At 35.2% G+C, this 23151-nt stretch overlaps 19 non-coding genes across 19 annotated transcripts; all 19 read left to right on the top strand.

Moving 5' to 3' along the window:
* Positions 1-276: 276 nt before the first annotated feature.
* Positions 277-348, top strand: TRNAQ-UUG (transfer RNA glutamine (anticodon UUG)). The gene has a single exon. It is a non-coding gene; the product is annotated as a tRNA-Gln (tRNA).
* Positions 349-2059: 1711 nt separating this feature from the next.
* TRNAQ-UUG (transfer RNA glutamine (anticodon UUG)) lies at positions 2060-2131 on the top strand. The gene has a single exon. It is a non-coding gene; the product is annotated as a tRNA-Gln (tRNA).
* Positions 2132-2950: 819 nt separating this feature from the next.
* TRNAQ-UUG (transfer RNA glutamine (anticodon UUG)) lies at positions 2951-3022 on the top strand. Its single transcript has one exon. It is a non-coding gene; the product is annotated as a tRNA-Gln (tRNA).
* An 818-nt stretch (positions 3023-3840) lies between these two features.
* Positions 3841-3912, top strand: TRNAQ-UUG (transfer RNA glutamine (anticodon UUG)). The gene has a single exon. It is a non-coding gene; the product is annotated as a tRNA-Gln (tRNA).
* Positions 3913-4731: 819 nt separating this feature from the next.
* On the top strand, positions 4732-4803 carry TRNAQ-UUG (transfer RNA glutamine (anticodon UUG)). The gene has a single exon. It is a non-coding gene; the product is annotated as a tRNA-Gln (tRNA).
* A 1710-nt stretch (positions 4804-6513) lies between these two features.
* On the top strand, positions 6514-6585 carry TRNAQ-UUG (transfer RNA glutamine (anticodon UUG)). The gene has a single exon. It is a non-coding gene; the product is annotated as a tRNA-Gln (tRNA).
* Positions 6586-7403: 818 nt separating this feature from the next.
* On the top strand, positions 7404-7475 carry TRNAQ-UUG (transfer RNA glutamine (anticodon UUG)). The gene has a single exon. It is a non-coding gene; the product is annotated as a tRNA-Gln (tRNA).
* Positions 7476-8294: 819 nt separating this feature from the next.
* On the top strand, positions 8295-8366 carry TRNAQ-UUG (transfer RNA glutamine (anticodon UUG)). Its single transcript has one exon. It is a non-coding gene; the product is annotated as a tRNA-Gln (tRNA).
* A 1710-nt stretch (positions 8367-10076) lies between these two features.
* On the top strand, positions 10077-10148 carry TRNAQ-UUG (transfer RNA glutamine (anticodon UUG)). Its single transcript has one exon. It is a non-coding gene; the product is annotated as a tRNA-Gln (tRNA).
* Positions 10149-10966: 818 nt separating this feature from the next.
* Positions 10967-11038, top strand: TRNAQ-UUG (transfer RNA glutamine (anticodon UUG)). The gene has a single exon. It is a non-coding gene; the product is annotated as a tRNA-Gln (tRNA).
* Positions 11039-11856: 818 nt separating this feature from the next.
* Positions 11857-11928, top strand: TRNAQ-UUG (transfer RNA glutamine (anticodon UUG)). Its single transcript has one exon. It is a non-coding gene; the product is annotated as a tRNA-Gln (tRNA).
* Positions 11929-14530: 2602 nt separating this feature from the next.
* Positions 14531-14602, top strand: TRNAQ-UUG (transfer RNA glutamine (anticodon UUG)). Its single transcript has one exon. It is a non-coding gene; the product is annotated as a tRNA-Gln (tRNA).
* A 2600-nt stretch (positions 14603-17202) lies between these two features.
* TRNAQ-UUG (transfer RNA glutamine (anticodon UUG)) lies at positions 17203-17274 on the top strand. The gene has a single exon. It is a non-coding gene; the product is annotated as a tRNA-Gln (tRNA).
* An 819-nt stretch (positions 17275-18093) lies between these two features.
* TRNAQ-UUG (transfer RNA glutamine (anticodon UUG)) lies at positions 18094-18165 on the top strand. The gene has a single exon. It is a non-coding gene; the product is annotated as a tRNA-Gln (tRNA).
* An 818-nt stretch (positions 18166-18983) lies between these two features.
* TRNAQ-UUG (transfer RNA glutamine (anticodon UUG)) lies at positions 18984-19055 on the top strand. Its single transcript has one exon. It is a non-coding gene; the product is annotated as a tRNA-Gln (tRNA).
* Positions 19056-19867: 812 nt separating this feature from the next.
* On the top strand, positions 19868-19939 carry TRNAQ-UUG (transfer RNA glutamine (anticodon UUG)). Its single transcript has one exon. It is a non-coding gene; the product is annotated as a tRNA-Gln (tRNA).
* An 819-nt stretch (positions 19940-20758) lies between these two features.
* Positions 20759-20830, top strand: TRNAQ-UUG (transfer RNA glutamine (anticodon UUG)). Its single transcript has one exon. It is a non-coding gene; the product is annotated as a tRNA-Gln (tRNA).
* Positions 20831-21648: 818 nt separating this feature from the next.
* On the top strand, positions 21649-21720 carry TRNAQ-UUG (transfer RNA glutamine (anticodon UUG)). The gene has a single exon. It is a non-coding gene; the product is annotated as a tRNA-Gln (tRNA).
* Positions 21721-22532: 812 nt separating this feature from the next.
* On the top strand, positions 22533-22604 carry TRNAQ-UUG (transfer RNA glutamine (anticodon UUG)). The gene has a single exon. It is a non-coding gene; the product is annotated as a tRNA-Gln (tRNA).
* Positions 22605-23151: the final 547 nt, after the last annotated feature.

Genomic DNA, 23151 nt, shown 5'->3' with positions numbered 1-23151 from the left:
ATGCCATGTGTTGATCCCACTCTTCATGCACTTTGTTGCTGGATAAAATCCTTTCTTGGCATTTCTTGTAGGATAACAAAAAAAAGCACATGGCTTATATGTTGATCAAACCCGTGACCTTGGCATTTTAATAGCTCCACGCTCTAACCAACTGAGTGAACCAGCCATACATAAAAGCATCAGCAAACACAAAAATGCCAAATGTACCTAAAACAGGAGAACATTCAGTATTTCAAAGATCAGCTATATTGAGTAGAGGATGATTCTATGATAAAGGGTTCTATGGTGTAATGGTGAGCACTCTGGACTTTGAATCCAATGATCCGAGTTCAAATCTCGGTGGGACCTAACTTTGTTCATTTTCCTTAAAGTTTAATTTTCAAAGTTTTAGGATAGCTTATCTATATTGAAACTTTCTATAAATCCCATCAACTTCAGTGGTTTCTTTCCTCCAAACTAATTTTGAAACTGTTTCAAATCAGTTTTCAACTGGAGAGATGTTTGTCAAACATTTGGAAATAAGAAAAGTTGCAATGAGAATGCAGTAATCCATCACTTGTGCTATGGTTTTTAGATATTCTGGTTTTTAGAAGTTACTTCTTCAGTGTGCACTAATTAGAGTAAAGGTCTGGTCTTCTTCTCTTCTTAAAACCTAATCCCCAGTAGATTCAATCACCAAAAAAAGTCCTGATTGATTAAGTTGTCTTTGCATTTCTTAGATTTGCCATATTGCAATATTTGAGAAAAAGTTTTCTCTGTATGCCATAAAGAGAAATGCTGCATCAGCCAAAGGATGACATTTTTGTTTATTCCAAACATGGATTTAAAAATTCTCTGTTTTGTATGTGTCTATGATGTTCTCTAGCAAGTTTCAAGGGCTGCTAACTCTAGCCAATGCCATGTGTTGATCCCACTCTTCATGCACTTTGTTGCTGGATAAAATCCTTTCTTGGCATTTCTTGTAGGATAACAAGAAAAAGCACATGGCTTATATGGGGATCAAACCCATGACCTTGGCATTATTAGCTCCACGCTCTAACCAACTGAGTGAACCAGCCATACATAAAAGCATCAGCAAACACAAAAATGCCAAATGTATCTAAAACAGGAGAACATTCAGTATTTCAAAGATCAGCTATATTGAGTAGAGGAAGATTCTATTATAAAGGGTTCTATGGTGTAATGGTGAGCATTCTGGACTTTGAATCCAGTTATCCAAGTTCAAATCTCGGTGGGACCTAACTTTGTTCATTTTCCTTAAAGTTTAATTTTCAAAGTTTTATGATAGCTTATCTATATTGAAACTTTCTATAATCCCATCAACTTCAGTGGTTTCTTTACTCCAAACTAATTTTGAAACTGTTTCAAATCAGTTTTCAACTGGAGAGATGTTTGTCAAACATTTGGAAATAAGAAAATTTGCAAAAAGAATGCAGTAATCCATCACTTGTGCTATGGTTTTTAGATATTCTGGTTTTTAGAAGTTACTTCTTCAGTGTGCACTAATTAGAGTAAATGTCTGGTCTTCTTCTCTTCTTAAAACCTAGTCCCCAGTAGATTCAATCACCAAAAAAAGTCCTGATTGATTAAGTTGCCTTTGCATTTCTTAGATTTGCCATATTGCAATATTTGAGAAAAAGTTTTCTCTGTATGCCATAGAGAGAAATGCTGCATCAGCCAAAGGATGACATTTTTGTTTATTCCTAACATGGATTTAAAAATTCTCTGTTTTGTATGTGTCTATGATGTTCTCTAGCAAGTTTCAAGGGCTGCTAACTCTAGCCAATGCCATGTGTTGATCCCACTCTTCATGCACTTTGTTGCTGGATAAAATCCTTTCTTGGCATTTCTTGTAGGATAACAAGAAAAAGCACATGGCTTATATGGGGATCAAACCCGTGTGCTTGGCATTATTAGCTCCACGCCCTAACCAACTGAGCAAACCAGCCATACATAAAAGCATCAGCAAACACAAAAATGCCAAATGTACCTATAACAGGAGAACATTCAGTATTTCAAAGATCAGCTATATTGAGTAGAGGAAGATTATATAATAAAGGGTTCTATGGTGTAATGGTGAGCACTCTGGACTTTGAATCCAGTGATCCGAGATCAATTCTTGGTGGGACCTAACTTTGTTCATTTTCCTTAAAGTTTAATTTTCAAAGTTTTATGATAGCTTATCTATATTGAAACTTTCTATAATCCCATCAACTTCAGTGCTTTCTCTACTCCAAACTAATTTTGAAACTGTTTCAAATCAGTTTCAAACTGAAGAGATGTTTGTCAAACATTTGGAAATAATAAAATCTGCTAAAAGAATGCAGTAATCCATCACTTGTGCTATGGTTTTTAGATATTCTGCTTTTTAGAAGTTACTTCTTCAGTGTGCACTAATTAGAGTAAAGGTCTGGTATTCTTCTCTTCTTAAAACCTAGTCCCCAGTAGATTCAATCACCAAAAAAAGTCCTGATTGATTAAGTTGCCTTTGCATTTCTTAGATTTGCCATATTGCAATATTTGAGAAAAAGTTTTCTCTGTATGCCATATAGAGAAATGCTGCATCAGCCAAAGGATGACATTTTTGTTTATTCCTAACATGGATTTAAAAATTCTCTGTTTTGTGTGTGTCTATGATGTTCTCTAGCAAGTTTCAAGGGCTGCTAACTCTAACCAATGCCATGTGTTGATCCCAGTCTTCATGCACTTTGTTGCTGGATAAAATCCTTTCTTGGCATTTCTTGTAGGATAACAAGAAAAAGCACATGGCTTATATGGGGATCAAAACCGTGACCTTGGCATTATTAGCTCCACGCTCTAACCAACTGAGTGAACCAGCCATACATAAAAGCATCAGCAAACACAAAAATGCCAAATGTATCTAAAACAGGAGAACATTCAGTATTTCAAAGATCAGCTATATTGAGTAGAGGAAGATTCTATTATAAAGGGTTCTATGGTGTAATGGTGAGCATTCTGGACTTTGAATCCAGTTGTCCAAGTTCAAATCTTGGTGGGACCTAACTTTGTTCATTTTCCTTAAAGTTTAATTTTCAAAGTTTTATGATAGCTTATCTATATTGAAACTTTCTATAATCCCATCAACTTCAGTGGTTTCTTTACTCCAAACTAATTTTGAAACTGTTTCAAATCAGTTTTCAACTGGAGAGATGTTTGTCAAACATTTGGAAATAATAAAATTTGCAAAAAGAATGCAGTAATCCATCACTTGTGCTATGGTTTTTAGATATTCTGGTTTTTAGAAGTTACTTCTTCAGTGTGCACTAATTAGAGTAAAGGTCTGGTCTTCTTCTCTTCTTAAAACCTAGTCCCCAGTAGATTCAATCACCAAAAAAAGTCCTGATTGATTCAGTTGCCTTTGCATTTCTTAGATTTGCCATATTGCAATATTTGAGAAAAGTTTTCTCTGTATGCCATATAGAGAAATGCTGCATCAGCCAAAGGATGACATTTTTGTTTATTCCTAACATGGATTTAAAAATTCTCTGTTTTGTATGTGTCTATGATGTTCTCTAGCAAGTTTCAAGGGCTGCTAACTCTAGCCAATGCCATGTGCTGATCGCAGTCTTCATGCACTTTGTTGCTGGATAAAATCCTTTCTTGGCATTTCTTGTAGGACAACATGAAAAAGCAAATTGCCTATATGTGGATCGAACCCGTGACCTTGGCGTTATTAGCTCCACGCTCTAACCAACTGAGCAAACCGGCCATACATAAAAGCATCAGCAAACACAAAAATGCCAAATGTACCTAAAACAGGAGAACATTCAGTATTTCAAAGATCAGCTATATTGAGTAGAGGAAGATTCTATAATAAAGAGTTCTATGGTGTAATGGTGAGCACTCTGGACTTTGAATCCAGTGATCCGAGTTCAATTCTCAGTGGGACCTAACTTTGTTCATTTTCCTTAAAGTTTAATTTTCAAAGTTTTATGATAGCTTATCTATATTGAAACTTTCTATAATCCCATCAACTTCAGTGCTTTCTTTACTCCAAACTAATTTTGAAACTGTTTCAAATCAGTTTTCAACTGAAGAGATGTTTGTCAAACATTTGGAAATAATAAAATATGAAAAAAGAATGCAGTAATCCATCACTTGTGCTATGGTTTTTAGATATTCTGGTTTTTAGAATTTACTTCTTCAGTGTGCACTAATTAGAGTAAAGGTCTGGTCTTCTTCTCTTCTTAAAACCTAGTCCCCAGTAGATTCAATCACCAAAAAATGTCCTGATTGATTAAGTTGCCTTTGCATTTCGTAGATTTGCCATATTGCTATATTTGAGAAAAAGTTTTCTCTGTATGCCATATAGAGAAATGCTGCATCAGCCAAAGGATAACATTTTTGTTTATTCCTAACATGGATTTAAAAATTCTCTGTTTTGTATGTGTCTATGATGTTCTCTAGCAAGTTTCAAGGGCTGCTAACTCTAGCCAATGCCATGTGTTGATCCCAGTCTTCATGCACTTTGTTGCTGGATAAAATCCTTTCTTGGCATTTCTTGTAGGACAACAAGTAAAAGCACATGGCCTATATGTGGATCAAACCCGTGACCTTGGCATTATTATCTCCACGCTCTAACCAACTGAGTGAACCAGCCATACATAAAAGCATCAGCAAACACAAAAATGCCAAATGTACCTAAAACAGGACAACATTCAGTATTTCAAAGATCAGCTATATTGAGTAGAGGAAGATTCTATAATAAAGGGTTCTATGGTGTAACGGTAAGCACTCTGGACTTTGAATCGAGTGATCCGAGTTCAAATCTCGGTGGGACCTAACTTTGTTCATTTTCCTTAAAGTTTAATTTTCAAAGTTTTATGATAGCTTATCTATATTGAAACTTTCTATAATCCCATCAACTTCAGTGGTTTCTTTACTCCAAACTAATTTTGAAACTGTTTCAAATCAGTTTTCAACTGGAGAGATGTTTGTCAAACATTTGGAAATAATAAAATTTGCAAAAAGAATGCAGTAATCCATCACTTGTGCTATGGTTTTTAGATATTCTGGTTTTTAGAAGTTACTTCTTCAGTGTGCACTAATTAGAGTAAATGTCTGGTCTTCTTCTCTTCTTAAAACCTAGTCCCCAGTAGATTCAATCACCAAAAAAAGTCCTGATTGATTAAGTTGCCTTTGCATTTCTTTGATTTGCCATATTGCAATATTTGAGAAAAAGTTTTATCTGTATGCCATATAGAGAAATGCTGCATCAGCCAAAGGATGACATTTTTGTTTATTCCTAACATGGATTTAAAAATTCTCTGTTTTGTGTGTGTCTATGATGTTCTCTAGCAAGTTTCAAGGGCTGCTAACTCTAGCCAATGCCATGTGTTGATCCCAGTCTTCATGCACTTTGTTGCTGGATAAAATCCTTTCTTGGCATTTCTTGTAGGATAACAAGAAAAAGCACATGGCTTATATGGGGATCAAACCCGTGACCTTGGCATTATTAGCTCCACGCTTTAACCAACTGAGTGAACCAGCCATACATAAAAGCATCAGCAAACACAAAAATGCCAAATGTATCTAAAACAGGAGAACATTCAGTATTTCAAAGATCAGCTATATTGAGTAGAGGAAGATTCTATTATAAAGGGTTCTATGGTGTAATGGTGAGCATTCTGGACTTTGAATCCAGTTATCCAAGTTCAAATCTCGGTGGGACCTAACTTTGTTCATTTTCCTTAAAGTTTAATTTTCAAAGTTTTAGGATAGCTTATCTATATTGAAACTTTCTATAATCCCATCAACTTCAGTGGTTTCTTTACTCCAAACTAATTTTGAAACTGTTTCAAATCAGTTTTCAACTGGAGAGATGTTTGTCAAACATTTGGAAATAAGAAAATTTGCAAAAAGAATGCAGTAATCCATCACTTGTGCTATGGTTTTTAGATATTCTGGTTTTTAGAAGTTACTTCTTCAGTGTGCACTAATTAGAGTAAATGTCTGGTCTTCTTCTCTTCTTAAAACCTAGTCCCCAGTAGATTCAATCACCAAAAAAAGTCCTGATTGATTAAGTTGCCTTTGCATTTCTTAGATTTGCCATATTGCAATATTTGAGAAAAAGTTTTCTCTGTATGCCATAGAGAGAAATGCTGCATCAGCCAAAGGATGACATTTTTGTTTATTCCTAACATGGATTTAAAAATTCTCTGTTTTGTATGTGTCTATGATGTTCTCTAGCAAGTTTCAAGGGCTGCTAACTCTAGCCAATGCCATGTGTTGATCCCACTCTTCATGCACTTTGTTGCTGGATAAAATCCTTTCTTGGCATTTCTTGTAGGATAACAAGAAAAAGCACATGGCTTATATGGGGATCAAACCCGTGTGCTTGGCATTATTAGCTCCACGCCCTAACCAACTGAGCAAACCAGCCATACATAAAAGCATCAGCAAACACAAAAATGCCAAATGTACCTATAACAGGAGAACATTCAGTATTTCAAAGATCAGCTATATTGAGTAGAGGAAGATTATATAATAAAGGGTTCTATGGTGTAATGGTGAGCACTCTGGACTTTGAATCCAGTGATCCGAGATCAATTCTTGGTGGGACCTAACTTTGTTCATTTTCCTTAAAGTTTAATTTTCAAAGTTTTATGATAGCTTATCTATATTGAAACTTTCTATAATCCCATCAACTTCAGTGGTTTCTTTACTCCAAACTAATTTTGAAACTGTTTCAAATCAGTTTTCAACTGGAGAGATGTTTGTCAAACATTTGGAAATAATAAAATTTGCAAAAAGAATGCAGTAATCCATCACTTGTGCTATGGTTTTTAGATATTCTGGTTTTTAGAAGTTACTTCTTCAGTGTGCACTAATTAGAGTAAAGGTCTGGTCTTCTTCTCTTCTTAAAACCTAGTCCCCAGTAGATTCAATCACCAAAAAAAGTCCTGATTGATTCAGTTGCCTTTGCATTTCTTAGATTTGCCATATTGCAATATTTGAGAAAAGTTTTCTCTGTATGCCATATAGAGAAATGCTGCATCAGCCAAAGGATGACATTTTTGTTTATTCCTAACATGGATTTAAAAATTCTCTGTTTTGTATGTGTCTATGATGTTCTCTAGCAAGTTTCAAGGGCTGCTAACTCTAGCCAATGCCATGTGCTGATCGCAGTCTTCATGCACTTTGTTGCTGGATAAAATCCTTTCTTGGCATTTCTTGTAGGACAACATGAAAAAGCAAATTGCCTATATGTGGATCGAACCCGTGACCTTGGCGTTATTAGCTCCACGCTCTAACCAACTGAGCAAACCGGCCATACATAAAAGCATCAACAAACACAAAAATGCCAAATGTACCTAAAACAGGAGAACATTCAGTATTTCAAAGATCAGCTATATTGAGTAGAGGAAGATTCTATAATAAAGAGTTCTATGGTGTAATGGTGAGCACTCTGGACTTTGAATCCAGTGATCCGAGTTCAATTCTCAGTGGGACCTAACTTTGTTCATTTTCCTTAAAGTTTAATTTTCAAAGTTTTATGATAGCTTATCTATATTGAAACTTTCTATAATCCCATCAACTTCAGTGCTTTCTTTACTCCAAACTAATTTTGAAACTGTTTCAAATCAGTTTTCAACTGAAGAGATGTTTGTCAAACATTTGGAAATAATAAAATATGAAAAAAGAATGCAGTAATCCATCACTTGTGCTATGGTTTTTAGATATTCTGGTTTTTAGAATTTACTTCTTCAGTGTGCACTAATTAGAGTAAAGGTCTGGTCTTCTTCTCTTCTTAAAACCTAGTCCCCAGTAGATTCAATCACCAAAAAATGTCCTGATTGATTAAGTTGCCTTTGCATTTCGTAGATTTGCCATATTGCTATATTTGAGAAAAAGTTTTCTCTGTATGCCATATAGAGAAATGCTGCATCAGCCAAAGGATAACATTTTTGTTTATTCCTAACATGGATTTAAAAATTCTCTGTTTTGTATGTGTCTATGATGTTCTCTAGCAAGTTTCAAGGGCTGCTAACTCTAGCCAATGCCATGTGTTGATCCCAGTCTTCATGCACTTTGTTGCTGGATAAAATCCTTTCTTGGCATTTCTTGTAGGACAACAAGTAAAAGCACATGGCCTATATGTGGATCAAACCCGTGACCTTGGCATTATTATCTCCACGCTCTAACCAACTGAGTGAACCAGCCATACATAAAAGCATCAGCAAACACAAAAATGCCAAATGTACCTAAAACAGGACAACATTCAGTATTTCAAAGATCAGCTATATTGAGTAGAGGAAGATTCTATAATAAAGGGTTCTATGGTGTAACGGTAAGCACTCTGGACTTTGAATCGAGTGATCCGAGTTCAAATCTCGGTGGGACCTAACTTTGTTCATTTTCCTTAAAGTTTAATTTTCAAAGTTTTATGATAGCTTATCTATATTGAAACTTTCTATAATCCCATCAACTTCAGTGGTTTCTTTACTCCAAACTAATTTTGAAACTGTTTCAAATCAGTTTTCAACTGGAGAGATGTTTGTCAAACATTTGGAAATAATAAAATTTGCAAAAAGAATGCAGTAATCCATCACTTGTGCTATGGTTTTTAGATATTCTGGTTTTTAGAAGTTACTTCTTCAGTGTGCACTAATTAGAGTAAATGTCTGGTCTTCTTCTCTTCTTAAAACCTAGTCCCCAGTAGATTCAATCACCAAAAAAAGTCCTGATTGATTAAGTTGCCTTTGCATTTCTTTGATTTGCCATATTGCAATATTTGAGAAAAAGTTTTATCTGTATGCCATATAGAGAAATGCTGCATCAGCCAAAGGATGACATTTTTGTTTATTCCTAACATGGATTTAAAAATTCTCTGTTTTGTGTGTGTCTATGATGTTCTCTAGCAAGTTTCAAGGGCTGCTAACTCTAGCCAATGCCATGTGTTGATCCCAGTCTTCATGCACTTTGTTGCTGGATAAAATCCTTTCTTGGCATTTCTTGTAGGATAACAAGAAAAAGCACATGGCTTATATGGGGATCAAACCCGTGACCTTGGCATTATTAGCTCCACGCTCTAACCAACTGAGTGAACCAGCCATACATAAAAGCATCAGCAAACACAAAAATGCCAAATGTATCTAAAACAGGAGAACATTCAGTATTTCAAAGATCAGCTATATTGAGTAGAGGAAGATTCTATTATAAAGGGTTCTATGGTGTAATGGTGAGCATTCTGGACTTTGAATCCAGTTATCCAAGTTCAAATCTCGGTGGGACCTAACTTTGTTCATTTTCCTTAAAGTTTAATTTTCAAAGTTTTATGATAGCTTATCTATATTGAAACTTTCTATAATCCCATCAACTTCAGTGGTTTCTTTACTCCAAACTAATTTTGAAACTGTTTCAAATCAGTTTTCAACTGGAGAGATGTTTGTCAAACATTTGGAAATAATAAAATTTGCAAAAAGAATGCAGTAATCCATCACTTGTGCTATGGTTTTTAGATATTCTGGTTTTTAGAAGTTACTTCTTCAGTGTGCACTAATTAGAGTAAATGTCTGGTCTTCTTCTCTTCTTAAAACCTAGTCCCCAGTAGATTCAATCACCAAAAAAAGTCCTGATTGATTAAGTTGCCTTTGCATTTCTTAGATTTGCCATATTGCAATATTTGAGAAAAAGTTTTCTCTGTATGCCATATAGAGAAATGCTGCATCAGCCAAAGGATGACATTTTTGTTTATTCCTAACATGGATTTAAAAATTCTCTGTTGTGTATGTGTCTATGATGTTCTCTAGCAAGTTTCAAGGGCTGCTAACTCTAGCCAATGCCATGTGTTGATCCCTGTCTTCATGCACTTTGTTGCTGGATAAAATCCTTTCTTGGCATTTCTTGTAGGACAACATGAAAAAGCAAATGGCCTATATGTGGATCAAACCTGTGACCTTGGCGTTATTTTCTCCACGCTCTAACCAACTGAGCAAACCGGCCATACATAAAAGCATCAGCAAACACAAAAATGCCAAATGTACCTAAAACAGGAGAACATTCAGTATTTCAAAGATCAGCTATATTGAGTAGAGGAAGATTCTATAATAAAGGGTTCTATGGTGTAATGGTGAGCACTCTGGACTTTGAATCCAGTGATCTGAGTTCAAATCTCAGTGGGACCTAACTTTGTTCTTTTTCCTTAAAGTTTAATTTTCAAAGTTTTATGATAGCTTATCTATATTGAAACTTTCTATAATCCCATCAACTTCATTGCTTTCTTTACTCCAAACTAATTTTGAAACTGTTTCAAATCAGTTTTCAACTGGAGAGATGTTTGTCAAACATTTGGAAATAATAAAATTTGCAAAAAGAATGCAGTGATCCATCACTTGTGCTATGGTTTTTAGATATTCTGGTTTTTAGAAGTTACTTCTTCAGTGTGCACTAATTAGAGTAAATGTCTGGTCTTCTTCTCTTCTTAAAACCTAGTCCCCAGTAGATTCAATCACCAAAATAAGTACTGATTGATTAAGTTGCCTTTGCATTTCTTAGATTTGCCATATTGCAATATTTGAGAAAAGTTTTCTCTGTATGCCATATAGAGAAATACTGCATCAGCCAAAGGATGACATTTTTGTTTATTCCTAACATGGATTTAAAAATTCTCTGTTTTGTATGTGTCTATGATGTTCTCTAGCAAGTTTCAAGGGCTGCTAACTCTAGCCAATGCCATGTGTTGATCCCACTCTTCATGCACTTTGTTGCTGGATAAAATCCTTTCTTGGCATTTCTTGTAGGATAACAAGAAAAAGCACATGGCTTATATGGGGATCAAACCCGTGACCTTGGCGTTATTAGCTCCACGCTCTGACCAACTGAGCAAACCGACCATACATAAAAGCATCAGCAAACACAAAAATGCCAAATGTACCTAAAACAGGAGAACATTCAATATTTCAAAGATCAGCTATATTGAGTAGAGGAAGATTCTATAATAAAGGGTTCTATGGTGTAAAGGTGAGCACTCTGGACTTTGAATCCAGTGATCTGAGTTCAAATCTCGGTGGGACCTAACTTTGTTCATTTTCCTTAAAGTTTAATTTTCAAAGTTTTATGATAGCTTATCTATATTGAAACTTTCAATAATCCCATCAACTTCATTGCTTTTATAACTCCAAACTAATTTTGAAACTGTTTCAAATCAGTTTTCAACTGGAGAGATGTTTGTCAAACATTTGGAAATAATAAAATTTGCAAAAGGAATGCAGTAATCCATCACTTGTGCTATGGTTTTTAGATATTCTGGTTTTTAGAATTTACTTCTTCAGTGTGCACTAATTAGAGTAAAGGTCTGGTCTTCTTCTCTTCTTAAAACCTAGTCCCCAGTAGATTCAATCACCAAAAAAAGTCCTGATTGATTAAGTTGCCTTTGCATTTCTTAGATTTGCCATATTGCAATATTTGAGAAAAGTTTTCTCTGTATGCCATATAGAGAAATGCTGCATCAGCCAAAGGATGACATTTTTGTTTATTCCTAACATGGATTTAAAAATTCTCTGTTTTGTATGTGTCTATGATGTTCTCTAGCAAGTTTCAAGGGCTGCTAACTCTAGCCAATGCCATGTGTTGATCCCAGTCTTCATGCACTTTGTTGCTGGATAAAATCCTTTCTTGGCATTTCTTGTAGGACAACATGAAAAAGCAAATGGCCTATATGTGGATCGACCCCGTGACCTTGGCGTTATTAGCTCCACGCTCTAACCAACTGAGCAAACCGGCCATACATAAAAGCATCAGCAAACACAAAAATGCCAAATGTACCTAAAACAGGAGAGCATTCAGTATTTCAAAGTTCAGCTATATTGAGTAGAGGAAGATTCTATAATAAAGGGTTCTATGATGTAATGGTGAGCACTCTGGACTTTGAATCCAGTGATCCGAGTTCAATTCTCGGTGGGACCTAACTTTGTTCATTTTCCTTAAAGTTTAATTTTCAAAGTTTTATGATAGCTTATCTATATTGAAACTTTCTATAATCCCATCAACTTCAGTGCTTTCTTTACTCCAAACTAATTTTGAAACTGTTTCAAATCAGTTTTCAACTGAAGAGATGTTTGTCAAACATTTGGAAATAATAAAATCTGCAAAAAGAATGCAGTAATCCATCACTTGTGCTATGGTTTTTAGATATTCTGGTTTTTAGAATTTACTTCTTCAGTGTGCACTAATTAGAGTAAAGGTCTGGTCTTCTTCTCTTCTTAAAACCTAGTCCCCAGTAGATTCAATCACCAAAAAAAGTCCTGATTGATTAAGTTGCCTTTGCATTTCTTAGATTTGCCATTTTGCTATATTTGAGAAAAAGTTTTCTCTGTATGCCATATAGAGAAATGCTGCATCAGCCAAAGGATGACATTTTTGTTTATTCCTAACATGGATTTAAAAATTCTCTGTTTTGTATGTGTCTATGATGTTCTCTAGCAAGTTTCAAAGGCTGCTAACTCTAGCCAATGCCATGTGTTGATCCCAGTCTTCATGCACTTTGTTGCTGGATAAAATCCTTTCTTGGCATTTCTTGTAGGACAACAAGTAAAAGCACATGGCTTATATGGGGATCAAACCCGTGACCTTAGCATTATTAGCTCCACGCTCTAACCAACTGAGTAAACCGGCCATACATAAAAGCATCAGCAAACACAAAAATGCCAAATGTATCTAAAACAGGAGAACATTCAGTATTTCAAAGATCAGCTATATTGAGTAGAGGAAGATTCTATAATAAAGGGTTCTATGGTGTAATGGTGAGCACTCTGGACTTTGAATCCAGTGATCCAAGTTCATATCTCGGTGGGACCTAACTTTGTTCATTTTCCTTAAAGTTCAATTTTCAAAGTTTTATGATAGCTTATCTATATTGAAACTTTCTATGAATGCCATCAACTTCAGTGGTTTCTTTACTCCAAACTAATTTTGAAACTGTTTCAAATCAGTTTTCAACTGGAGAGATGTTTGTCAAACATTTGGAAATAAGAAAAGTTGCAATAAGAATGCAGTAATCCATCACTTGTGCTATGGTTTTTAGATATTCTGGTTTTTAGAATTTACTTCTTCAGTGTGCACTAATTAGAGTAAAGGTCTGGTCTTCTTCTCTTCTTAAAACCTAGTCCCCAGTAGATTCAATCACCAAAAAAGTCCTGATTGATTAAGTTGCCTTTGCATTTCTTAGATTTGCCATTTTGCTATATTTGAGAAAAAGTTTTCTCTGTATGCCATATAGAGAAATGCTGCATCAGCCAAAGGATGACATTTTTGTTTATTCCTAACATGGATTTAAAAATTCTCTGTTTTGTATGTGTCTATGATGTTCTCTAGCAAGTTTCAAAGGCTGCTAACTCTAGCCAATGCCATGTGTTGATCCCAGTCTTCATGCACTTTGTTGCTGGATAAAATCCTTTCTTGGCATTTCTTGTAGGACAACAAGTAAAAGCACATGGCTTATATGGGGATCAAACCCGTGACCTTAGCATTATTAGCTCCACGCTCTAACCAACTGAGTAAACCGGCCATACATAAAAGCATCAGCAAACACAAAAATGCCAAATGTATCTAAAACAGGAGAACATTCAGTATTTCAAAGATCAGCTATATTGAGTAGAGGAAGATTCTATAATAAAGGGTTCTATGGTGTAATGGTGAGCACTCTGGACTTTGAATCCAGTGATCCAAGTTCATATCTCGGTGGGACCTAACTTTGTTCATTTTCCTTAAAGTTCAATTTTCAAAGTTTTATGATAGCTTATCTATATTGAAACTTTCTATGAATGCCATCAACTTCAGTGGTTTCTTTACTCCAAACTAATTTTGAAACTGTTTCAAATCAGTTTTCAACTGGAGAGATGTTTGTCAAACATTTGGAAATAAGAAAAGTTGCAATAAGAATGCAGTAATCCATCACTTGTGCTATGGTTTCTAGATATTCTGGTTTTTAAAAGTTACTTCTTCAGTGTGCACTAATTAGAGTAAAGGTCTGGTCTTCTTCTCTTCTTAAAACCTAGTCCCCAGTAGATTCAATCACCAAAAAAAGTCCTGATTGATTAAGTTGTCTTTGCATTTCTTAGATTTGCCATATTGCAATATTTGAGAAAAAGTTTTCTCTGTATGCCATAGAGGGAAATGCTGCATCAGCCAAAGGATGACATTTTTGTTTATTCCTAACATGGATTTAAAAATTCTCTGTTTTGTATGTGTCTATGATGTTCTCTAGCAAGTTTAAAGGGCTGCTAACTTTAGCCAATGCCTTGTATTGATCCCAGTCTTCATGCACTTTGTCGCTGGATAAATTCCCTTCTTGGCTTTTCTTGTAGGACAACAAGTAAAAACACATGGCCTATATGTGGATCGAACCCGTGACCTTGGCGTTATTAGCTCCACGCTCTAACCAACTGAGCAAACCGGCCATACATAAAAGCATCAGCAAACACAAAAATGCCAAATGTATCTAAAACAGGAGAACATTCAGTATTTCAAAGATCAGCTATATTGAGTAGAGGAAGATTCTATAATAAAGGGTTCTATGGTGTAATGGTGAGCACTCTGGACTTTGAATCCAGTGATCCAAGTTCATATCTTGGTGGGACCTAACTTTGTTCATTTTCCTTAAAGTTTAATTTTCAAAGTTTTATGATAGCTTATCTATATTGAAACTTTCTATGAATGCCATCAACTTCAGTGGTTTCTTTACTCCAAACTAATTTTGAAACTGTTTCAAATCAGTTTTCAACTGGAGAGATGTTTGTCAAACATTTGGAAATAATAAAATTTGCAAAAAGAATGCAGTAATCCATCACTTGTGCTATGGTTTTTAGATATTCTGGTTTTTAGAAGTTCCTTCTTCAGTGTGCACTAATTAGAGTAAAGGTCTGGTCTTCTTCTCTTCATAAAACCTAGTCCCCAGTAGATTCAATCACCAAATAAAGTCCTGATTGATTAAGTTGCCTTTGCATTTCTTAGATTTGCCATATTGCAATATTTGAGAAAAAGTTTTCTCTGTATGCCATATAGAGAAATGCTGCATCAGCCAAAGGATGACATTTTTGTTTATTCCTAACATGGATTTAAAAATTCTCTGTTTTGTATGTGTCTATGATGTTCTCTAGCAAGTTTAAAGGGCTGCTAACTTTAGCCAATGCCTTGTATTGATCCCAGTCTTCATGCACTTTGTCGCTGGATAAATTCCCTTCTTGGCTTTTCTTGTAGGACAACAAGTAAAAACACATGGCCTATATGTGGATCGAACCCGTGACCTTGGCGTTATTAGCTCCACGCTCTAACCAACTGAGCAAACCGGCCATACATAAAAGCATCAGCAAACACAAAAATGCCAAATGTATCTAAAACAGGAGAACATTCAGTATTTCAAAGATCAGCTATATTGAGTAGAGGAAGATTCTCTAATAAAGGGTTCTCTGGTGTAATGGTGAGCACTCTTTACTTTGAATCCAGTGATCCAAGTTCAAATCTCGGTGGGACCTAACTTTGTTCATTTTCCTTAAAGTTTAATTTTCAAAGTTTTATGATAGCTTATCTATATTGAAACTTTCTATAATCCCATCAACTTCATTGCTTTCTTTACTCCAAACTAATTTTGAAACTGTTTCAAATCAGTTTTCAACTGGAGAGATGTTTGTCAAACATTTGGAAATAATAAAATTTGCAAAAAGAATGCAGTAATCCATCACTTGTGCTATGGTTTTTAGATATTCTGGTTTTTAGAAGTTACTTCTTCAGTGTGCACTAATTAGAGTAAAGGTCTGGTCTTCTTCTCTTCTTAAAACCTAGTCCCCAGAAGAATCAATCACCAAAATAAGTACTGATTGATTAAGTTGCCTTTGCATTTCTTAGATTTGCCATATTGCAATATTTGAGAAAAGTTTTCTCTGTATGCCATATAGAGAAATACTGCATCAGCCAAAGGATGACATTTTTGTTTATTCCTAACATGGATTTAAAAATTCTCTGTTTTGTATGTGTCTATGATGTTCTCTAGCAAGTTTCAAGGGCTGCTAACTCTAGCCAATGCCATGTGTTGATCCCACTCTTCATGCACTTTGTTGCTGGATAAAATCCTTTCTTGGCATTTCTTGTAGGATAACAAGAAAAAGCACATGGTTTATATGGGGATCAAACCCGTGACCTTGGCGTTATTAGCTCCACGCTCTAACCAACTGAGCAAACCGGCCATACATAAAAGCATCAGCAAACACAAAAATGCCCAATGTACCTAAAACAGGAGAACATTCAATATTTCAAAGATCAGCTATATTGAGTAGAGGAAGATTCTATAATAAAGGGTTCTATGGTGTAAAGGTGAGCACTCTGGACTTTGAATCCAGTGATATGAGTTCAAATCTCGGTGGGACCTAACTTTGTTCATTTTCCTTAAAGTTTAATTTTCAAAGTTTTATGATAGCTTATCTATATTGAAACTTTCAATAATCCCATCAACTTCATTGCTTTTATAACTCCAAACTAATTTTGAAACTGTTTCAAATCAGTTTTCAACTGGAGAGATGTTTGTCAAACATTTGGAAATAATAAAATTTGCAAAAGGAATGCAGTAATCCATCACTTGTGCTATGGTTTTTAGATATTCTGGTTTTTAGAATTTACTTCTTCAGTGTGCACTAATTAGAGTAAAGGTCTGGTCTTCTTCTCTTCTTAAAACCTAGTCCCCAGTAGATTCAATCACCAAAAAAAGTCCTGATTGATTAAGTTGCCTTTGCATTCCTTAGATTTGCCATATTGCAATATTTGAGAAAAGTTTTCTCTGTATGCCATATAGAGCAATGCTGCATCAGCCAAAGGATGACATTTTTGTTTATTCCTAACATGGATTTAAAAATTCTCTGTTTTGTATGTGTCTATGATGTTCTCTAGCAAGTTTCAAGGGCTGCTAACTCTAGCCAATGCCATGTGTTGATCCCAGTCTTCATGCACTTTGTTGCTGGATAAAATCCTTTCTTGGCATTTCTTGTAGGACAACATGAAAAAGCAAATGGCCTATATGTGGATCGAACCCGTGACCTTGGCGTTATTAGCTCCACGCTCTAACCAACTGAGCAAACCGGCCATACATAAAAGCATCAGCAAACACAAAAATGCCAAATGTACCTAAAACAGGAGAGCATTCAGTATTTCAAAGTTCAGCTATATTGAGTAGAGGAAGATTCTATAATAAAGGGTTCTATGATGTAATGGTGAGCACTCTGGACTTTGAATCCAGTGATCCGAGTTCAATTCTCGGTGGGACCTGACTTTGTTCATTTTCCTTAAAGTTTAATTTTCAAAGTTTTATGATAGCTTATCTATATTGAAACTTTCTATAATCCCATCAACTTCAGTGCTTTCTTTACTCCAAACTAATTTTGAAACTGTTTCAAATCAGTTTTCAACTGAAGAGATGTTTGTCAAACATTTGGAAATAATATAATCTGCAAAAAGAATGCAGTAATCCATCACTTGTGCTATGGTTTTTAGATATTCTGGTTTTTAGAATTTACTTCTTCAGTGTGCACTAATTAGAGTAAAGGTCTGATCTTCTTCTCTTCTTAAAACCTAGTCCCCAGTAGATTCAATCACCAAAAAAAGTCCTGATTGATTAAGTTGCCTTTGCATTTCTTAGATTTGCCATATTGCAATATTTGAGAAAAAGTTTTCTCTGTATGCCATATAGAGAAATGCTGCATCAGCCAAAGGATGACATTTTTGTTTATTCCTAACATGGATTTAAAAATTCTCTGTTGTGTATGTGTCTATGATGTTCTCTAGCAAGTTTCAAGGGCTGCTAACTCTAGCCAATGCCATGTGTTGATCCCTGTCTTCATGCACTTTGTTGCTGGATAAAATCCTTTCTTGGCATTTCTTGTAGGACAACATGAAAAAGCAAATGGCCTATATGTGGATCAAACCCGTGACCTTGGCGTTATTTTCTCCACGCTCTAACCAACTGAGCAAACCGGCCATACATAAAAGCATCAGCAAACACAAAAATGCCAAATGTACCTAAAACAGGAGAACATTCAGTATTTCAAAGATCAGCTATATTGAGTAGAGGAAGATTCTATAATAAAGGGTTCTATGGTGTAATGGTGAGCACTCTGGACTTTGAATCCAGTGATCTGAGTTCAAATCTCGGTGGGACCTAACTTTGTTCATTTTCCTTAAAGTTTAATTTTCAAAGTTTTATGATAGCTTATCTATATTGAAACTTTCTATAATCCCATCAACTTCATTGCTTTCTTTACTCCAAACTAATTTTGAAACTGTTTCAAATCAGTTTTCAACTGGAGAGATGTTTGTCAAACATTTGGAAATAATAAAATTTGCAAAAAGAATGCAGTAATCCATCACTTGTGCTATGGTTTTTAGATATTCTGGTTTTTAGAAGTTACTTCTTCAGTGTGCACTAATTAGAGTAAAGGTCTGGTCTTCTTCTCTTCTTAAAACCTAGTCCCCAGTAGATTCAATCACCAAAATAAGTACTGATTGATTAAGTTGCCTTTGCATTTCTTAGATTTGCCATATTGCAATATTTGAGAAAAGTTTTCTCTGTATGCCATATAGAGAAATACTGCATCAGCCAAAGGATGACATTTTTGTTTATTCCTAACATGGATTTAAAAATTCTCTGTTTTGTATGTGTCTATGATGTTCTCTAGCAAGTTTCAAGGGCTGCTAACTCTAGCCAATGCCATGTGTTGATCCCACTCTTCATGCACTTTGTTGCTGGATAAAATCCTTTCTTGGCATTTCTTGTAGGATAACAAGAAAAAGCACATGGCTTATATGGGGATCAAACCCGTGACCTTGGCATTATTAGCTCCACGCTCTAACCAACTGAGCAAACCGGCCATACATAAAAGCATCAGCAAACACAAAAATGCCAAATGTACCTAAAACAGGAGAAAATTCAGTATTTCAAAGATCAGCTATAATGAGTAGAGGAAGATTATATAATAAAGGGTTCTATGGTGTAATGGTGAGCACTCTGGTCTTTGAATCCAGTGATCCGAGTTCAAATCTCTGTGGGACCTAACTTTGTTCATTTTCCTTAAAGTTTAATTTTCAAAGTTTTATGATAGCTTATCTATATTTAAACTTTCTATAATCCCATCAACTTCATTGCTTTCTTTACTCCAAACTAATTTTGAAACTGTTTCAAATCAACTGGAGAGATGTTTGTCAAACATTTGGAAATAATAAAATTTGCAAAAAGAATGCAGTAATCCATCACTTGTGCTATGGTTTTTAGATATTCTGGTTTTTAGAAGTTACTTCTTCAGTGTGCACTAATTAGAGTAAAGGTCTGGTCTTCTTCTCTTCTTAAAAGCTAGTCCCCAGTAGATTCAATCACCAAAAAAAGTCCTGATTGATTAAGTTGCCTTTGCATTTCTTAGATTTGCCATATTGCAATATTTGAGAAAAAGTTTTCTCTGTATGCCATATAGAGAAATGCTGCATCAGCCAAAGGATGACATTTTTGTTTATTCCTAACATGGATTTAAAAATTCTCTGTTTTGTATGTGTCTATGATGTTCTCTAGCAAGTTTCAAGGGCTGCTAACTCTAGCCAATGCCATGTGTTGATCCCAGTCTTCATGCACTTTGTTGCTGGATAAAATCCTTTCTTGGCATTTCTTGTAGGACAACATGAAAAAGCAAATGGCCTATATGTGGATCGAACCCGTGACCTTGGCGTTATTAGCTCCACGCTCTAACCAACTGAGCAAACCGGCCATACATAAAAGCATCAGCAAACACAAAAATGCCAAATGTACCTAAAACAGGAGAGCATTCAGTATTTCAAAGTTCAGCTATATTGAGTAGAGGAAGATTCTATAATAAAGGGTTCTATGATGTAATGGTGAGCACTCTGGACTTTGAATCCAGTGATCCGAGTTCAATTCTCGGTGGGACCTGACTTTGTTCATTTTCCTTAAAGTTTAATTTTCAAAGTTTTATGATAGCTTATCTATATTGAAACTTTCTATAATCCCATCAACTTCAGTGCTTTCTTTACTCCAAACTAATTTTGAAACTGTTTCAAATCAGTTTTCAACTGAAGAGATGTTTGTCAAACATTTGGAAATAATATAATCTGCAAAAAGAATGCAGTAATCCATCACTTGTGCTATGGTTTTTAGATATTCTGGTTTTTAGAATTTACTTCTTCAGTGTGCACTAATTAGAGTAAAGGTCTGATCTTCTTCTCTTCTTAAAACCTAGTCCCCAGTAGATTCAATCACCAAAAAAAGTCCTGATTGATTAAGTTGCCTTTGCATTTCTTAGATTTGCCATATTGCAATATTTGAGAAAAAGTTTTCTCTGTATGCCATATAGAGAAATGCTGCATCAGCCAAAGGATGACATTTTTGTTTATTCCTAACATGGATTTAAAAATTCTCTGTTGTGTATGTGTCTATGATGTTCTCTAGCAAGTTTCAAGGGCTGCTAACTCTAGCCAATGCCATGTGTTGATCCCTGTCTTCATGCACTTTGTTGCTGGATAAAATCCTTTCTTGGCATTTCTTGTAGGACAACATGAAAAAGCAAATGGCCTATATGTGGATCAAACCCGTGACCTTGGCGTTATTTTCTCCACGCTCTAACCAACTGAGCAAACCGGCCATACATAAAAGCATCAGCAAACACAAAAATGCCAAATGTACCTAAAACAGGAGAACATTCAGTATTTCAAAGATCAGCTATATTGAGTAGAGGAAGATTCTATAATAAAGGGTTCTATGGTGTAATGGTGAGCACTCTGGACTTTGAATCCAGTGATCTGAGTTCAAATCTCGGTGGGACCTAACTTTGTTCATTTTCCTTAAAGTTTAATTTTCAAAGTTTTATGATAGCTTATCTATATTGAAACTTTCTATAATCCCATCAACTTCATTGCTTTCTTTACTCCAAACTAATTTTGAAACTGTTTCAAATCAGTTTTCAACTGGAGAGATGTTTGTCAAACATTTGGAAATAATAAAATTTGCAAAAAGAATGCAGTAATCCATCACTTGTGCTATGGTTTTTAGATATTCTGGTTTTTAGAAGTTACTTCTTCAGTGTGCACTAATTAGAGTAAAGGTCTGGTCTTCTTCTCTTCTTAAAACCTAGTCCCCAGTAGATTCAATCACCAAAATAAGTACTGATTGATTAAGTTGCCTTTGCATTTCTTAGATTTGCCATATTGCAATATTTGAGAAAAGTTTTCTCTGTATGCCATATAGAGAAATACTGCATCAGCCAAAGGATGACATTTTTGTTTATTCCTAACATGGATTTAAAAATTCTCTGTTTTGTATGTGTCTATGATGTTCTCTAGCAAGTTTCAAGGGCTGCTAACTCTAGCCAATGCCATGTGTTGATCCCACTCTTCATGCACTTTGTTGCTGGATAAAATCCTTTCTTGGCATTTCTTGTAGGATAACAAGAAAAAGCACATGGCTTATATGGGGATCAAACCCGTGACCTTGGCATTATTAGCTCCACGCTCTAACCAACTGAGCAAACCGGCCATACATAAAAGCATCAGCAAACACAAAAATGCCAAATGTACCTAAAACAGGAGAAAATTCAGTATTTCAAAGATCAGCTATAATGAGTAGAGGAAGATTATATAATAAAGGGTTCTATGGTGTAATGGTGAGCACTCTGGTCTTTGAATCCAGTGATCCGAGTTCAAATCTCTGTGGGACCTAACTTTGTTCATTTTCCTTAAAGTTTAATTTTCAAAGTTTTATGATAGCTTATCTATATTTAAACTTTCTATAATCCCATCAACTTCATTGCTTTCTTTACTCCAAACTAATTTTGAAACTGTTTCAAATCAACTGGAGAGATGTTTGTCAAACATTTGGAAATAATAAAATTTGCAAAAAGAATGCAGTAATCCATCACTTGTGCTATGGTTTTTAGATATTCTGGTTTTTAGAAGTTACTTCTTCAGTGTGCACTAATTAGAGTAAAGGTCTGGTCTTCTTCTCTTCTTAAAAGCTAGTCCCCAGTAGATTCAATCACCAAAAAAAGTCCTGATTGATTAAGTTGCCTTTGCATTTCTTAGATTTGCCATATTGCAATATTTGAGAAAAAGTTTTCTCTGTATGCCATATAGAGAAATGCTGCATCAGCCAAAGGATGACATTTTTGTTTATTCCTAACATGGATTTAAAAATTCTCTGTTTTGTATGTGTCTATGATGTTCTCTAGCAAGTTTCAAGGGCTGCTAACTCTAGCCAATGCCATGTGTTGATCCCAGTCTTCATGCACTTTGTTGCTGGATAAAATCCTTTCTTGGCATTTCTTGTAGGACAACATGAAAAAGCAAATTGCCTATATGTGGATCGAACCCGTGACCTTGGCGTTATTAGCTCCACGCTCTGACCAACTGAGCAAACCGACCATACATAAAAGCATCAGCAAACACAAAAATGCCAAATGTACCTAAAACAGGAGAACATTCAATATTTCAAAGATCAGCTATATTGAGTAGAGGAAGATTCTATAATAAAGGGTTCTATGATGTAATGGTGAGCACTCTGGACTTTGAATCCAGTGATCCGAGTTCAATTCTCGGTGGGACCTGACTTTGTTCATTTTCCTTAAAGTTTAATTTTCAAAGTTTTATGATAGCTTATCTATATTGAAACTTTCTATAATCCCATCAACTTCAGTGCTTTCTTTACTCCAAACTAATTTTGAAACTGTTTCAGATCAGTTTTCAACTGAAGAGATGTTTGTCAAACATTTGGAAATAATATAATCTGCAAAAAGAATGCAGTAATCCATCACTTGTGCTATGGTTTTTAGATATTCTGGTTTTTAGAATTTACTTCTTCAGTGTGCACTAATTAGAGTAAAGGTCTGGTCTTCTTCTCTTCTTAAAACCTAGTCCCCAGTAGATTCAATCACCAAAAAAAGTCCTGATTGATTAAGTTGCCTTTGCATTTCTTAGATTTGCCATTTTGCTATATTTGAGAAAAAGTTTTCTCTGTATGCCATATAGAGAAATGCTGCATCAGCCAAAGGATGACATTTTTGTTTATTTCTAACATGGATTTAAAAATTCTCTGTTTTGTATGTGTCTATGATGTTCTCTAGCAAGTTTCAAAGGCTGCTAACTCTAGCCAAT

Source organism: Taudactylus pleione, unplaced genomic scaffold (assembly GCF_031769625.1).
Source record: "Taudactylus pleione unplaced genomic scaffold, aTauple2 ptg000085l, whole genome shotgun sequence".
NCBI lineage: Eukaryota > Metazoa > Chordata > Amphibia > Anura > Myobatrachidae > Taudactylus > Taudactylus pleione.
This window is presented reverse-complemented; position numbering and strand designations above follow the sequence as displayed.